We start from the raw sequence: 17,884 nt of genomic DNA on the forward strand, positions 1-17,884 counted from the left end.
CTTGCATCCGTGGTTAGAAGAATCCGATTCTGAATCCCGAACCTGCGGCCCTTGAGTAGGTGAGAAGTTTGCAGCCACCAGAGGAGTGAAATTTCTGGCTTTCGGCAACAGGCGTATCCGCTGGTGCATGTGAAGATGTGATCCCGACCATTTATCCAGGAGAGCCAGTTAGAAGAACCATGCATGGAATCTTCCGTACTGTAAAGCCTCGTAGGAGGCTACCATCCTCCCCAGAACGCGAATGGACTGACGAACCGATACCCGGGCTGGCTTCAGGACATCCCGGACCATAGACTGGATCACCGACGCTTTCTGTCGGCTCCATATGTGACTTTGGAAGTTTCGGGATCCACCCCAGATCCTGGAGTAGGCGAGTTGAGAGAGCAATACTCTGTAACAGCCTCTCCCTGGAAGATGCTTTTAGCAGCAGATCACCGCTCTCAGAGACTCCATCTTGAATTTGAATTCCCTCAAGTAGGGTTCAATGTTTTTAGGTCTAATATTGGCCTTACCGAATCGTCCGGTTTCGGTACCAAAAACAGGTTTGAGTAATAGCCCTTGTGTTGTAGGTGATGTGGAACTGGAACAATGACAGTTGTTTGGCAAATGTTTGAATAGCTTCCAGCAGTAGTGTACTTTCTGTCCGAGAAGCTAGTAATAATCTGTGAGGCGGGAGTACTAGAAACTCCAGTCTGCACCCCTGGGCATCCTAACCATTTCCAGGGGTCTAGGCAGGATATCTCCCATATGTTTAACTGGAATCTCTATAGCGCTCCCACCTGTCTGATCCCCAGGCAGTGAGGTCCACCGACAAACCGAAGGGTTTGAGAAGGCAGAATCCGAAATCCGTCCCTGGGAACCTGGCAGTGCAGGTTTTCTGGATTTTCCCCAACGTCCTCTAAAGGAAGTGGAGGAACCCTTAGACTCACGTTTAAACCTTGCAGTTCGACGGGATTGCAGAGTAGGTGTAGGATATAATTTCCGGGTCTGTGCAGCTGCGGAAGGAAGATATGTCGACTTACCCGCAGTTGGCATGGACATTCACGTATCCAGTGTGTCCCAACAGGGCCTCACCTGTGAAGGGCGGACCCGCCATACCTTTCTTGGATTCTGTATCTGCAGTCCATTGGTGTAGCCCACCGTCCCCTGCTTGTCTAAACTGCCAGAGTAGTGTGCCCTGCGTGACGCAGGCCAATCTTCTTCATGGCCTCCAGCAGTGAAGCCTGTAGAATCCTGTAAGTGACATAGAACAAACAACTGTCACTCCTATACATAGGGCGGGATTCAATTCTTTTCACCCCTTTCTACATCTGTTCTGTTTCTGCCCTCAGGGGCGTGGTATCATTATTTCAGCTCGCAACCCCCGGAGTAGGGAGGCACCCAACCCTTTACACAGCTAAACCTGATCACTATGGGCGCAATATGCCCGATAACGGAGATCATTTTAGAAAGGAAATTGGGCGTGATATATTATTTGAATCCCACCCATAGAATGTGAATCATCAAGTAAGGAGCCTGACCACGTAACTATAGCCCCAGAGATCTACGCAAGCAAGGGTCTCTGAGCCACACCTGTAGCAGTGCACAGTATTAGAGAGTAGTCTCAATCTGCGATCAGGCTAATCCTTTATGGAGGTTGTACCAGGGACAGGTAACACGACCTTCGTTAACAATTTAAACACTCTTTAGGGATGTGGATTATATCTCTGGGTGTACTCAGGTTTTCCCAAATAAGGAGTTTAACGCTCTAAATAGTGGGAAGGCATTTATTATATATATATATATATATATATATATATAGATTCCTCATCCCCATTAGCCTCAAACTATATGTTGCCCCCCTCATACTGATGTGTCCACTTACATCTTTGCTTTTTTACCAATTTGGCACAACATGCAAGACACGGCTAAGCTGTTTTTCAAGAGTAGCGAGTGGGTGAATTTTAAAATTTTTGTTTGCCATAACAGAATATGTATAAAGTAACATATTTAAAGAAGCAAATCAAGAAAAATCACAAGGCATGGCTAAATATCTGAGTCTATGGCATGCAAAACCGTGCCATACATGGCGGGATATAGCAAAGATGTATGTGGATACATCTGTATGTCAGTTGCATTATATGGCAAGTGTACGCTTTTCAGGGTATGTAGTTGGGGTGAGAGGCACAGCTGTGGGATTTGATTCCCCAGACATCTCAAAACTGCGGCTTCTACCCAGCATGGGACATATTTGAAGAAATATATGTGAAAGTACACCCTATGGTGGCCACCCCAGGGGGATCTGCCACCGAAGCCTGAGAATTTGTACAGTTTTGAGCATGGTATAGACTCCCCAGGAGAAGACATACTGTATATTCTGCATTACAAGACAAAGTCCCCCAAATATGGTGCAGTGGGTTACACACACACACAGGAAAATGTCAGTACAATTTCCCCCCAGAATACCTTCACAGAGTCACAGAGTACAAGGAGCCAGCCACAACCTCTGACTACAATATGCAATTGTACTCTGGGTACCAAAGACAGCGCTTAGTAATACACAAATTTAAAAAAAATAAATAAATAAAAAATAAAAAAAAATAAAAGTAAAACAGATGTATGCAGACAGGTGGAAAGGATCAATCAATATTTATTCAATTTCTATTTGGTCGGTTTAAAATACTTTGTTACACATATAAGGGCACTTATGTGAACAAGTTAAAACATGACTGACTTGAAGCAAGCTGGGTGATCGTGTGCAGGGCACTAATAAATAACCAGTGGTTGGTGGACCTATGTTTCCTGGGCATGAATGGTAAGTCTCTCCATTAATAGTTACCGATCCTGGTGGAACCAAATGTCACATTCCCTGGTGATGTCTCAGCATGAAGAGATTTCAACACACCGGTTGGGGGAAATAGGTTCTCCGTTTAGCAATGGAAAGGTCGTCAGAGAGAGTCCCAGGCTTGTTCTGAAGAAGGTCCACCGTCCAAATGTCCTGGATAGTAGTGCCACACGGTCCACTAGTATGGTCCTTACGCGTTTCGCTGACTTCCAGGGGCAGCTTTATCAAAGGTATATGCTCTCTGAAGCAGTCATCCCTTATATAGGACATACATTGGTTAATCCACATCACCTGTCTGCATCATCAATTATATATAAATTACCTTAAAATCAACTTTCAAACACCTTATTTTGATTGAGGAGGCAAACTCATCATAACGCATGTCTTTAATACTAAAAACGAGTACTGGAATCGATATTAATGAACCATGTAATCCATCTGAATAAATTAAATTACTTATTCTAGAAAAACTAGAGAAATTAAACATGTTGGGAACATTGGACTTCACTGTCTTCACTTCCTGTTGTTTCTAATGAAACTCTAGTGGTTGTGGACCCGGCGGTCACGTGGGGTAGATGTCATAAACCACGTGATCCGCACTAACCAACAGCCAACAGTGTGACATCGACCTATTCAGACACTGCTTGTAGTCGCGGGTGCCGGATAACCCGCGCCCACGTGGATGTAGGATTACAAATAGGAAGTTTGGTGTCTGCATTTCTGAAACCGTCTTGAAACTTTTGCATGTATATTTGCAAATGATTTAATTGTTCTTTTATATATGACAACTTAGATTAGCGGACATTTAAGGAGTTTCAATGGATTCTTATCTCTTTAGATGCTGAGGATTTTCTCACCCCTGTGCTGAGCCTGTTTTTGCAGTTTTTAGGCTGGTCACATTCCAACATCAATATCAGTCATTTGTTTATGCAGCAGTACCAACACAATTAATACCCTGCTTATCTCAGAAATGTTTGTGTATTCAGAAAAAGTAATTCATTTGCTTATAAATCTTCACACAGCAAATTAAACCAACCCAAAATAGGCAATAAACTAGAAAAAAAATATGTGCACCTTTCAATAACACAAGGAATAATTATATGCAAAACGAGGAAGATCTGAACATTATAACACTATCTCTGGCCTTTTGAATGCTTTCTGTAGTGTAGGGTGTTATTGTCTACTGACCACTACCGAATAACTACTAAGAAGATTCCCCCAAGCATGCAGATGTAAAGATGAGAGATGCTGTGTACTTTTAGTGCACATCTCCTATCCTCTAGCCCACTTGTGATCACCAGACAATAGCTACTACGGAGCTACATCATTTGAAAGATACAAGTCTTGTCTTTATAATGAGGGTGCCTCTTAGGTTAATGAAGCAATGATTGGTGAGAGGTTCCCCATCTCTGGACTTCTTTATGATTTCTGTAAGGTGGGTGTTACAATAATTACTAAGGAGGCATACAGGTGGTCGGTTTAAGTGCACTCGTCCCATCCCCTGGCTCTGCATCTTTTTCTGTAGTGCACTGTAGTGAGCAGAGGTGTGTAAATTTATATCATCATGCATTGGTGTGATGATGTTATTCTGCCATCTCCTCCTTGAGGACCCATCGGCAGTGTGGATTATAGGTAAATATGTATTTTTCCCATTTGAGCTTTTTCACTACTAAGGACAAGTGAGCCTCTTAGCACTTTCCAGGTATATTCTGAGGATGAGTCCCACTATTCCTTAACACCGAAGGGGATGAAACCTAATATGTAAACAGACTTCCAGAAAGTATTGAAAGGCAATCCAGACAAAATAGCTAAGTCTAACTGATAGTAGCAATACAGTGTTATATACAATAGCATAAAGCACACAGGCCATGGTTTTAAATGGGGCATTCGGTCATCTATAATGGTAGGTGGAACTAGTTCCGCCTCTGTCATGGCCCTTGCAAGAAAAGGAAGTGGGACTCCTCTTCTCACTGAGGAGTCCCACAGAGAGCCCACCATGCCACCCATATCATTAAATGATGCAGGTGGCATTATTATTTATTTATTACCAATTACTTATATAGCGCATACATATTCTGCAGCGCTGTACAGAGTATATTTTGCCCAATCATATCAGTCCCTGCCCCAGTATAGCTAACAATCTATATTCCCTATCACATGTACACACAGACACATTCACGCTAGGGTTACTTTTCTGTTGGGAGCTAATTAACCTAACAGTATATTTTTGGATTGTGAAAGGAAACTGGAGTACCTGGAGGAAACCCATGCAAGTACGTGGAGAATATACAAATTCTGCACAGTTTGGGCCATGGTGGGAATCAAATCCATGACCTCAGTGCTGCGAGGCAGTAATGCTAACCATTACACCATCCGTACTGCCCTAATTAGTGTATTAGTGTAGGCAGCCACAGCCGCATCCCCTCCCTGGTCCTAGTGGCTACTTTTTTCTTTGTGGAGTGGTCACGGCGCCTATGACATCATGACATCACACTGCAGCTGTGAAGAGGACCACAATCCACTCCACAGCCACACCAGGCAGGCAGGTAAGAGGGCCTGGAGAGACAAGGGGCTAAGCTGGAGCTGGAGGGAAAATGCTGGGGTCTGAGCTGGAGAGACAACACTGGGGGCTGAGCTGGAAAGACAATGCAGGGGGCTGAGATGGAGAGACAGGGGACTGAGCTGGAGACACATGGCCATGGGCTGAGCTGGAGAGACAGGAAGCTGAACTGGTGAGACAGGGTGAGTGTTAAGCTTGAGAGACAGGGCGGGGGGCTGAAACGGAGTGACTGGGTTGAGCTGGAGAGACAGGGGGCTAAACTGAAAAGACAGGGAGATGAGCTGGAGAGACAGGGCGGGAGCTGAGCTTGAGTGGAAGGGCTGAGCTGGAGAGACATTACTTGGGACTTAGCTGGAGAGACAGGGGCTGAGCTGGAGAGATAGAGCCCTGGACTGAGCCGGAAAGATAAAGCCGGGGCCTGAGCTGGAAAGACATGGCCGAAGGCTGAGCCAGAGAGACAGGGCCGGGGGTTGAGCTGAAGAGACAGAATGGGAGCTGGAAATATGGGGCTGAGCTGGAGAGACAGAAGGGGGACTGGAGAGATTTGACTGAGCTGGAGACACAGAAGGGGGCTGAGCTGGAGTGACGCATGGGGCTGAGCTGGAGAAACACAGGAGGATGGTCCTGGAGAGACATAGGAGGGTGATGCTGGAGAGATGCAGGAGGATGGCGCTAGACAGAACCATGGGGGATGGCACTGGAGAGACACGGGGTGAACAACAGTGATGCAGGGGGCTGAGCTGTAGATGTACAGGAAGATGTTGCCGGAGAGATGCAGGGGATTAGCTGGAGATATGCAAAGGGGATGGCATTGGTGTGACGCAAGGGGGATGATGCTGTAGAGATGCATGGGGTGGCATTGTAGAGTGACATAGAGAATGTCAGCTTTTTTTTGTATTGTTATGGAGGAAGAGTTTAACAAAGTCATAGTGTATCTGCTGTGTTTCAGGTGAATAACACATTTCATTTAGTAAATTCTGTGCAGCGTGTTTGCCGGTGTGGTTGCAACAAAGTCTTAAACTGTATTTGTGGCTTTCTGCTAATGGAGCCCATACATCTACCATAAATTGCAGCAATTCCTCGCTTTGCCGATGCCCGAGTCATGTTATCGCCCAAATCCAACATGTTTGAAATCCACGATTCACTGGTTCTGATGCAAGAGTCAGGGAATTTGAACATGTTGGATTTTGTTGATACTCCACCAGTCGATGGCCTGTATTATTTATAAGACTGAGTAGGCTGAAGCCTAGAGGCCCCGCAGTGACTAGTGGCCCGTCAATTTCTTTTGCTGAGGAACTGTTACCTGCACCATAGGGCTCGTGTGGCACTTTCAACTGTCATCAACAGCAGAAAAATAATAATAATTTGCAACATGTATACTCTGGGATGTACAGTATGTATTAAGGAAAATATGTGGCATTCCCTTTTAAGCTACACTTATTATAAGCAAGTGGCTATATGACTCCGCTTCTTAGTAAATGGAAGGTACCTATTACTATTCATTCCCACTTTGCTATTTATCTGAAATTTTAGTTCAGCAATCTGTATTATTACAGAATATAACAGTAAATGGAGGGAGGAAAAGAATCATTTGCTGTTATTAGCGTGAAGTTGACAAGCACAAGTTTTCAGGGCAAAAAAAAAGAGAAATCCCACAAAAAAGACATTTCAATCTGTCATGTTGGCATGTATTTCATGGAAAAATAACCTGCCAGGGTTTAATGTTCCTATGAACACCTCCACATACATGTGATTAGAGGACCACAAAACTCATCATCAGCATCCATTCCATCATATAGAAACAGTTGCTACCACAAAGTTCATGTGGAGGATGATTTCACAAACTTGGAACCCGGCAGATTCATAAAAGATGTAAAATCCAGGAGGCATTTAATCCACTTGGCAACGAGGCTGTACCTAACGTCCAAAGAATACACATCAATTCTCACCGTGCCAGAATATCATATATATGGTTTCACTAAAATAAGAGTAATGCATACTAAAAAAGAATAACACAATAAAAAATGAGGTGGATAAAAAATGTTTTCAAAAATATTTGTCCCACTTTTTTAATTATTATTTTAAAGCATTGTGTTCAAAGGAATATCTGATCGAGTACATGTGCCAAGGAATGGTAGCACTTGATTGGTTAGTGGAAATTGTAAGAAAGAAAATTTGTTGGATTCAAGTATATTACATATGCACATAATTATATGCATTAAGAGTGAAACTGTATACTTTTAATTCAATTATGTTGCACACACAGATATGCAAATCAGATTATCATGAATGTAGGTACAAGATTTTATTACTGAAAAGTTGGCTTTCGGTATAGAAGTCCGGAGTGAAAATTCGAAACACAACAGACCTGTAGGTAGCTGGCAAGTAAGTCAGCTTGAAAATAGACCTAAAGTCAGGACACTCCGGGAGTTTTGAAACTTTAAACCATTATCCTGTCGTACTGGATTAACATTTTCTTTGCCTTGCACAGTTTAGTGTAATTTAACTGCCAATTGCTGAGGATTTTTGTTTGCACTTATTCCAAAATTCCCAAACATCAACTCACATCCAATGTATTTATGTTCAATTACAATCTGCAGATTACTACAATTCACACTTTTCAAAAATACTTATACTCTCAATAAAACCAGTTTTACGTGCTATTACTATCACACAATATAATGTATTATACTATGCTACAACCACTACAAATGAAAGCATTCGTCTAATTACAAAAAAAAATTATTGCCTTTAGGCCATCTAGGAGTTTATTTATCAAATGTCTTATTCAAGCAATGATGAAGGTTGCCATGCTGGGAAGGAAGATTATTCCAACATAAAAATCAAAAATTAATTTTACATTTTATATATATAGGCTTGACATAATATCCCTTTAATTTGGGACACCTATGATTTACACAAGTGGAATGCAGGCTGGAATTTAGCCAGACACAGAACCTGTATAAATGAAAGGGATATTATGGCAAGCTTATATATACAACATCTGTATAGCTAGTTAAAAAGAAAAATAGAAAAAAATGTGTGTGTATATATATATATATATATATATAAATACACACACAGTATGTATCTATATACATATATATATATATATATATATATATATATATATATATATATATATATATATAGAAATAAAAGAACAAGTGACAGCACTCAAAGCCATGGTCATAGACGAGTAAATGGTGCAAGGCAGTAAAAAAACATAGAGACACTCGCTTTTCCAGCTCATTGGAAAAAGCAAAACAAGCCAGCACTCACGATTTTTATGAAGAATCGAAGAAGATTTATTCCATATCAAGGCGACATGTGTACATACAGGCACAGCCCGACAGCTGTTTCAACTGACATAGGTCTTCCTCAGGGGCTACAAGAGCTGCGTGTAGCACAGAAATATAAGCATAAATTGGCGCCAAAGACAAAAAACCACATCACCCAATGGGAGGAGAGGGAGGCGGGATGAGTCCTGTATGCGGCTCCCCGTCTCCCCTGTTCCGTCGCATAATCGTTAATGTAAACAAAGCCGGCGCCTTCCCTAGCAACGGCTCTGGTGCGCTGTGCGCAAAGGGGGGAACACCAGCGCAGGCGATTCTAAACCTGCACAGGGGGTGGGGACGGGAAAAAAGGTGAATACACAATGTGCATAAGGATACAACAAGACAAAGAAAGTGGCAAACATGAAATAGAAAGATCAAGCGCATGAAAAAAAACCCATAACATTCACATAACATATGAATAAACAAAAATGACAAATAAATCACATGTGAGTATATGAATATGCAGAGAGGGAATAAGCTCAGCTGGAGCCCACTGACACCCTAGTGTCAAAACAGACTGTTGATGTCTATAGTCCTGTGTAGAGAGTCAAATGGAGGAAAATGAATCATAGCACTGCATAAGTCAAATGAACCAAAGAGAGTAGCCAATTCATGGGCTAGAAAAATGTCCACAGAAAATAAAAACATATTCAACAAGATACTCACAACAGGTAGTGACACATGTAAAAATAAATGACACGTGGCGGTGTCCATGGGCAGAAGTATAATGTCCAGCAGAGCATGTATTAAAAAGCAGAAAGACCCACTCATACAGCGGTGTGACAAAGACTAAACTGAAAGTAACCCCGAGGTATAGGTAGCACAGGATAATATACTCATAACTGTGGACTACGCACCATAGTAAGTATAAGACAACAGAGGGAAATTGGTAGAAAGAAAGAGCAAAAGGAAAAGTAATGAATCCTATTGGAGCCCAGGTGCACACAGGTGCCGAATGGATCGAATGTGGTAAGATAAGATGTCAGGGTGGTGAAAATGATAAAATATAGGGAGGATGAATAAATATAAAGGGAAGGGAAGTGGAGGATCAAGAGTGTATGGTAGAAGATCGATATAACTAAAGACTGCCAATCAGGTAGCCCGAAGCCGCATATGGCTAAGTGATGAAAATACAGCACCCAGTATTCCCAAGCTGTCCCCAAAACTGGTACTGACTGGGCCCAACACTGCTTAGTTTCCAAGATCGGATGGAATTGGATGTCGTCCAGGGTGGTATGGCTGTTGAGATCACTATAATGCCGCATCTAAGGCCAGAAAGGTGCTACCTGTTACAGGGCCATCCTAATAGTAGTGGCAAAGAATGGCAGGAGAAGCCAAGGAAACAAAGTCACTTCCACAACCCATAGAGTGTCAATGTATATAGCCACATCAATGCATCGTAACTTGGACAGTGCACAATAACTGACACACGGCAGTGTCAAAGGGCTCAAAAAGAAACCAATAGGTAAAGAGAAATGATACTGGACACACGACGGTGTCTAAAGAAATGATACCAAAAACACTGGCTAAATCGCTTCACAAGAAACATCCCAACCGAAAATCTTCATTAAGGCCATTGGGAGTCAGTCAGAGTGTGTAATCTATGAATGCACTGGAGTTCTCTTTGTATCAACAGTCTATCACGATCACCACCCCGTTGTAGTGGTGGTATCTGGTCTATGATGCAACATTTGAGTTGATTGACCTTATGTTGTGCATCTTTAAAGTGTCTTGCAACTGGTAAATTGGTAAAGTCTCTCGTGGTATCTGTGGACGTAAGACATTTCTTGATAGAAGAGCGGCGTTGGCTAAGTTGTTCATTGAGCATTCCGCTAGTCTTGCCAACATACAGCCGATTGTCTAAAGAAATGAAACTAAAAACACTGGCTAAATCGCTTCACAAGAAACATCCCAACCGAAAAATCTTCATTAAGGCCATTGGGAGTCAGAGTTTGTAATCTATGAATCCACTGGAGTTCTCTTTGTAGCAACAGTCTATCACGATCACCACCCCGTTGTAGTGGTGGTATCTAGTCTATGATGCAACATTTGAGTTGATCAACAACATCAAGAAGGACACAGGTGGGCCAAAATAGGCATTGTTGTCAGTGAGAAGCTCTCTGCATGTTTCCATCCCTTGTGTATGCGGGATATTAGTGTAGAGACTCGAGACAGCAAGTGTCACCAGCAGGGTATCGTCCGTGATGTTTTGTACTAGTTCAAGTTTCCTCAAAAAGTCTGACGTATCTTCAATGAAGCTGGCCGTTTGCTTGACCAATGGCTGTTAGTAAAAATCTGCCAGTTGAGATAGAGGTTGACAAAGGGACCCCCTTGCTGAAATAATGGGTCGTCCTGACGGTTGAGAGAGAGACTTATGAATTTTCTAGTGATGAGCGGATTCGGTTTTACTCGGTTTTACTCGGTTCTCAAAACCGAATCTTATTGGCTCACTGATGTCACGTGTTTTGGATAGCCAATAAGATTCAATTTTGAGAACCGAGTAAAACCGAGTAAAACCGAATCCGCTCATCACTAGAATTTTCGGGAGTGTATACAAAAAGGGTATCCTGGGATGTGCAGTGGTCATAAACTCAGCTGTGTTCTTGTTGATGTATCCATTATTGAGTCCCACCTGAATAATGGAGTCTATCTCACTTTTGTAAGCCCCTGTGGGATCATGGCCAAGTTTGTGGTAGCAAGTGGTGTCAGACAATTGTTTATTGGCTTCCATGATGTAGTAGTCATAATCTAACAACACAATGCCACCCCCCTTGTCCGCAGCTCTGATGACCAATTGGGTATCATTATGTAGAGACTCGATGGCTTTCCTTTCACCCATCGTGATATTGTAGTGGGATAACTTTTGCTTGGAAACAAAGGGTATAGTGTCCCTTTTGAGAACCCTCATAAAGGTTTGTATGGAGGGATTGACAGATGGAGGATCAAAAACACTGGGTTTCTTTAGAGGGCACGACTCCGTTGTTGAAGGTGTTGATCCAAAATTGGTGTTATTGCCCGAAAAGAAGTCTCTAAGTCGCAATTGCCTGCCCAGTTTGTAAAGATCCACTTGCCACTTGAATTCATCCAGAGTCACTGTAGGGATGAATGAGAGGCCTTTATTGAGAGCGGATAGCTCATCAGGTATAAGGGGATGTTTGGAGAGATTGAATACAACTGTTTCTAATTGAATTTTTGTTGCCATCTTCTTTCTTTTTCTCCCACCTCGACGGGTGGGTATAAGGGTTTTTTGGGAGGTCGTCTGTTTCTTGCTGACCTAGAGAGATAAGTGGGGTTTTGACCAGATGTGGATGGAACATCAGAGTCACTAGCTGAGGTATGTGACTGACTATCAATGTCAGTGAAAGGTTGTGGAGGTCTTTGACCCCGCTGAAACAGCGGTTTGAACCTCCTCAGGTCACTGCGCGAATACCAGGGATATACCCTGTTTTCTTTATAGTCTAATTTGACTTGTTTGTATTTGTTTTTCTTGAAATTAAGTAAATCTCCCTTGAATTTCTCAATGTCCTTATTGAGATTGGATAAGAGATCACATTCAGGAGTTTGCATGGCCCTATACGGGTGTGGTATTGAAAGTCGACAGTAACTAGGTCGACAATGTCTAGGTCAAACACTATTGGTCGACAGTAACTAGGTTGACAGGGTGTCTAGGTCGACAGGGTCTTTAGGTCGACATGTTCTAGGTCGACGGGTCAAAAGGTCGACATGAGTTTTTAATGTTATTTTGGTGTCGTTTTCTTCGTAGAGTGACCGGGAACCCCAATTAGTGCACCGCGTCCCCTCGCATGGCTCGCCATGCTTCGGGCATGGTGCCTTCGCTCCGCTGCCGCTTCGCTCGGCACAGATTACCGTTCCAATAGTAGTCCACGTGGATCGTTAAGTATGAAAAGGTTCAAAAAAAGAAAAAAATTGTGAAAAACTCATATCGACCTTTTGACCTGTCGACCTAGAACATGTCGACCTAAAGACCCTGTCGACCTAGTTACTGTCGACCAATAGTGGTCGACCTAGACATTGTCGACCTAGTTACTGTCGACTTTCAATCCGGATCCCCCCTATGCAGATCGGAAGTTTGAAGTTCCAATATATCTTTCTTAATGCTATCTAGATCAGTGCCTGCTTGTTCTATCACTAAGAGCATTAAGTCAAAGGAACACTTGTTCAGTATGTTGCACAATTTTGTGCAGAAATCATTGTTGTGTCTACCAAGTGTGGGTTGGTTGTGTAGCCTAAACCCCCTCGGAGTGTATTGTTCCTTGTAATATTGTGAGAGGGTGAGGCCATGGAGATGTAGTTCGATCTCCCTGTTCTTCAACCTAAGCAGATCACTCGTAAATTCCTCTGGACTGTCAACACTGAGATTCAGTGTCATCAAACAAAATTCTTTCTGCATCCGCATTGTCAAATTGTAATATAGACGTAAGTTCCTTGTTTGTAGACATTTGTATAGCCAAAAGTACTGTGCATAGGCTAGTCGTGCTGGACAAGAGGCCACCCCTAGGCGACTGTAAAGTACATGGTAATCAAAAGAGACCCCAAAAAAAAAAATTTGAAAAAAGTAATATTGCAAAGAGAGCACATATAAACTCTAGAGGGCAGGTGCAGGTCTGATAATGGTCAATTACAAATTGTTTCCCAGTTTCTTTGTCTTGTTGTATCCTTATGCACATTGTGTATTCACCTTTTTTCCCGTCCCCACCCCCTGTGCAGGCTCAGAATCGCCTGCGCTGGTGTCCCCCCCTTCGCGCACAGCACACCAGAGCCATTGCTAGGGAAGGCGCCAGCTTTGTTTACATTAACGATGACGCGACGGAGCAGGGGAGATGGGGGAGCCACATACAGGACTCGTCCCGCCTCCCTCTCCTCCCATTGGGTGATGTGTTTTTTTGTCTTTGGCGCCAATTTATGCTTATATTCCTGTGCTACACGCAGCTTTTGTAGCCCCTGAGGAAGACCTATGTCGGTTGAAACAGCTGTCGGGCTGTGCCTGTATGTACACATGTCGCCTTGTTATGGAATAAATCTTCTTCGATTCTTCATCAAATCGTGAGTGCCGGCTTGTTTTGCTTTTTCCAATGAGCTGGAAAAGTGTCTCTCTCTCTCTCTCTCTCTCTCTCTCTATATCAGTCAGCACCGCTGATGTGCCTACAGGGCACATCTCTACATTATTATTATTATTATTATTATTATTATTATTATAATAAATAATTATAATAATACTTTATTATCATCAATAGTTCATAAAACATGAACAATCAACAAAATTAAAAAGCAAGCAGGTACAGAAACCATGAGGACAAGGAAAAACTCTCAAGCCAGAACACTCCCATTTATCTTAAATTTGTCCTATTTAACATGTTTATTGCTGTCAGGTAGAAACTACCCCTTAACCGACTAGTCCGACAAAGAATAGATCGATAACGCCTTTTAGATGGAAACACAGAACACATCCCCAAATCTGGATGAGTTAAGTCTCCCAAGATGCTTTTCACCTTAGTGTTATGGAAGCAAGGCCAAGAGACTCAACTATGCATGAAAAAATAGGAACTGGGGTTCAGAAAAATGGCAGCAGGTGCTCTGGACTCATGAGTTAAAAGTTGAAATAATTGGCTGAAACCGAAGGGCTGGAGAGCAAAACAATAATGAGAGTCTGCAGGCAACAGTGGAGGTTCCTTACAAGTTTGGGGCTGCATTTCAGCAAACGGAGTTGGGGATTTGGTCAGGATTAATGATGTCCTCAAAGCTGAGAAATACAGGCAGGCACTTATTCATCATGCAATACCATCAGGAAGGCATCTAATTAACTACAAATGTATTCTGCAGCAGGACAACAAATACAAACATACAACCAATGTCATTAAGAACTATCTTCAGCATAAAGAAGTTCTGGAAGTAATGATATGGCCCCCACAGAGACCTGATTCCAACATCAGCCACCCCTGACATGCCCAGCACAGGGCTAGTCCGCACCGCATGTCTGGCCCTACCCCGCTGCACAGGTACAAAAGCATTGCGCGGCGGTGATTTTGTACCTGAAGAGTAGCTCCCTGCCAGCACAGTTCCTACGCACTGACAGGGAGCTACCTGTCGCTCTCCGGGTCGCAGCGACTGCGTGTGGCATCACGCAGCCGCCACGGCCCGCCCCCCACGCAGCCCGTGGATGCCTGCGATGCCCAGACCGCTCCCCTGAAATGGCGACCCAATGCCGCCGGCCCACCCAGCGAATGCATCTGCCTGTCAATCAGGCAGAGGCGATCGCTGGGCAGAGATGCCGATTGCATCTCTAGCATGCGCCGGCACACTACGGCGCTGGCGCATGCTCAGTTCAGACCTGATCGCCAGCTGTGTGAAAATGCACAGTAGCGATCAGGTCTGGATTAGGCCCATAGAGTCTGCGTGGGATTAGATGAAGAGACAGAAGGATTTGAGCAAGCCTACATCCACAGAACATCTAGTTCTCCAAGATGTTTAGAAAAACCTCCCTGCCAAGTTCCTTCAAAAACTGTGCAAGTGTACCTAGAAGGATTGATGCTGTTTTGAAGGGTGGTCACACTAATATTGATTTAATTTAGATTTCTTTTCATTCACTTTGCATTTTGTTAATTGATAAAAATAAACTATTAACACTTCTATTTTCTATGAACACTTCTTTTTTTATTTAGTTTGCAGCATTTTTTCCACATCTGCCTAAAAGTTTTGCACAGTACTGTGTATTTATAGTATTAATTAATATAAGATATACAAGAATATACTGTATGTATATATACAAGAAATAACATCAGTCATTTACCAACTATATGATAAATTTGTGGGCTGAAGGAAATCCTTTACAAGTAATAACGGATACCATGGATCCCACACATGGGCTTCACATAGGAGAAAATCGGGCAATGAGGGACATGAGTTTATGTGATCGTACTCATGGGGTCTTTCCGACCTGATCGCACGCTAGCTATTTTTTGAAGCGCTGCGGTCAGGTCAAAACTCGGCAAAACTGCGCATGCATATGCACCGCAATGCGCAGGCGCGTCGTACGGGTACAAAGCAGATTGGTGCTGGGCGATGGATTTAACGAAGAATCCATTCGCACAGCCGATCGCAAGTAGATTGACAGGAAGAAGGCATTTATGGGTGTCAACTGACCATTATCAGGAAGTGGTTGGAAAAACGCAGGCGTGTCCAAGCGTTTGCAGGGCGGGTGTCTGACGTCAATTCCGGGACCAGACAGGCTGAAGTGATCGTTGCGGCTGAGTAAGTTCAGACCTACTCAGAAACTGCACAAAACTTTTTTGTACCGCTCGGCTGCACAGGCGTTCACACACTTGCAAAGCGAAAATACACTCCCCCATAGGCGGCGACTATCTGATCGCAGCGCTGCAAAAAATAGCTAGCGAGCGATCAACTCAGAATGACCCCTTCATTATGCTGTTCCCAGCATCAGAAAGTCAGTTCTGCAGCGGTTATGGGATAAATGGTCAACCTAGTTAAGGTCGACAGTCATTAGGTCGACCACTATTGGTCGACATTAACATGGTCAACATGGGAAAATGATTGACACATGAAAATGGTCGACATATAAAAAGGTCGATCATCCGGATGTTATCCTACCATCCGGATACCGTCTGCAGCTAGTACTAAAAGACATACTCGAGCAAAAGATTAATAATGTGATATGGTTCCTAAAGGATGTATACTGTATGTGGATGTATCCATGTCTCATTGTGTAACATGCTCTTGCTGTATCTAACCTATACTTACCAGCCGTTGCCTGCACAATTCCTGTGTCATCTTCCCCCAGCATAAGGGGATGCAATTTAATGATACAGTATGCAAAAATCTATCTATGGATTTATGTGAACACATTTTTGGTACTGATTTTTTTTTTTTTTTACATTTGTCCAAAACTAATATGTACTGTACTGTACCTCAGACTAGGAAAAACATTGCTGCAAAGAGTTACCATGCAACTGGAATTTTCCGGAAGTCTCCTCTTGCGAACAGGAGCTACTAGGCATGTCTGTGATGTGTGCTTTTCTTTTAAGAGTTTATAGATTATCAAAGTCTTCATTTAAGGATCACTCTGTGTTGTTTCTGATCAAGTATGAGGTCCAAAATATCAGTTGACTAATATTATTATTATTACTATCCTTTATTTGTATGGCGCCACAAAGGATCTGCAGCGCCCATTACAGAGTATATAATCAAATGAGCAAAACAATAAAACAGCGACTTAGAGACAAGTATGGAAAACCGGGGGTTAGGTTCCATCAAAGGGAGTATGGAGTATAAGATAGTGTAAGTAAGAAAAGGAAAGGCACATGAGAGGACCATGTAAAGAATAAACAGTTGTACATACTAAAGAGTCTAGTACAAATTTTTATTAATTGCGGTAGTATTTTGCTTTTCAGTTAAACTTTATAATAGAAGAGGCGAGTGGATGTACAAATTTCTGAAAAATATGTTTGAGTAACCACTTAACTGACGATTTTTTGTCCCCAAAAAACACAAAAAAACTGTTGGGGTGATTTTTTTTCATATATTTGAATTTTTTCCTTTAAACATCAGAACATCGGTCGTCACAATCGGAACATTGCGACCATAGGAAACATCGCGACCATCGCGGTTGTTATTTTAAAAGCCAGGACAGCAACCTGATACATGAAGGAGGGGGGCTTGTGGGGGTTAATTAACACTTTTCCAGTGGGTGCTATTATCTGCAGCCACTTGGTGGGGCGTCTTGCCGTGCTCACCGATCAGTAGTGATCGGCAACATGGCAGACACTGGGGGAGGGTGTGGGAAGGCAGAGGGACCTTCCAGTCCCTCTGACAGCAGCAGCAGAGGGAAGTTTCCCTTCCCTGCAGCTGCACACGCTCTTTATCTGACTGGTCGCATCCTGTGCGACCAGATCAGATAAAGCACTTGCTGGCGTGGTTGCACCTGATGCGACCATGCCAGTCAAGTGGTTAATGGAGGAAGGTGTTATGACCTACATTAAGGATCATAGTAACAATGTTACTTTAAATGTTGCCAGTCTATCTACTGATATATTTTGTGGATAAAAGTGCTATGTCCAATTCTTAAGTTGTAAAAATTTATCTCTAACTCTAAATATCTCAGTTTCTTCTAAACGTAATATAACACTT

The 17,884-nt window shown here is 42.9% G+C and overlaps 1 long non-coding RNA gene and 1 pseudogene across 2 annotated transcripts in view; one reads left to right on the top strand and one right to left on the bottom strand.

Moving 5' to 3' along the window:
• Positions 1 to 5,285: 5,285 nt before the first annotated feature.
• LOC134911789 (uncharacterized) overlaps positions 5,286 to 17,884 on the top strand; it is a 34,284-nt gene continuing 21,685 nt past the window's right edge. The window contains exon 1 of one of the 2 annotated variants that reach the window (XR_010176840.1): positions 5,286 to 5,370. This is a non-coding gene — a long non-coding RNA (uncharacterized LOC134911789). Of the gene's footprint in view, positions 5,371 to 5,406; positions 5,567 to 17,884 lie in introns of those variants that run through there. The other variant, XR_010176841.1, reaches the window with a different exon arrangement.
• Positions 9,850 to 9,969, bottom strand: LOC134912900 (5S ribosomal RNA; annotated as a pseudogene).

This window comes from Pseudophryne corroboree, chromosome 4 (genome assembly GCF_028390025.1).
Source record: "Pseudophryne corroboree isolate aPseCor3 chromosome 4, aPseCor3.hap2, whole genome shotgun sequence".
In the NCBI taxonomy this organism is placed as follows: Eukaryota; Metazoa; Chordata; class Amphibia; order Anura; family Myobatrachidae; genus Pseudophryne; species Pseudophryne corroboree.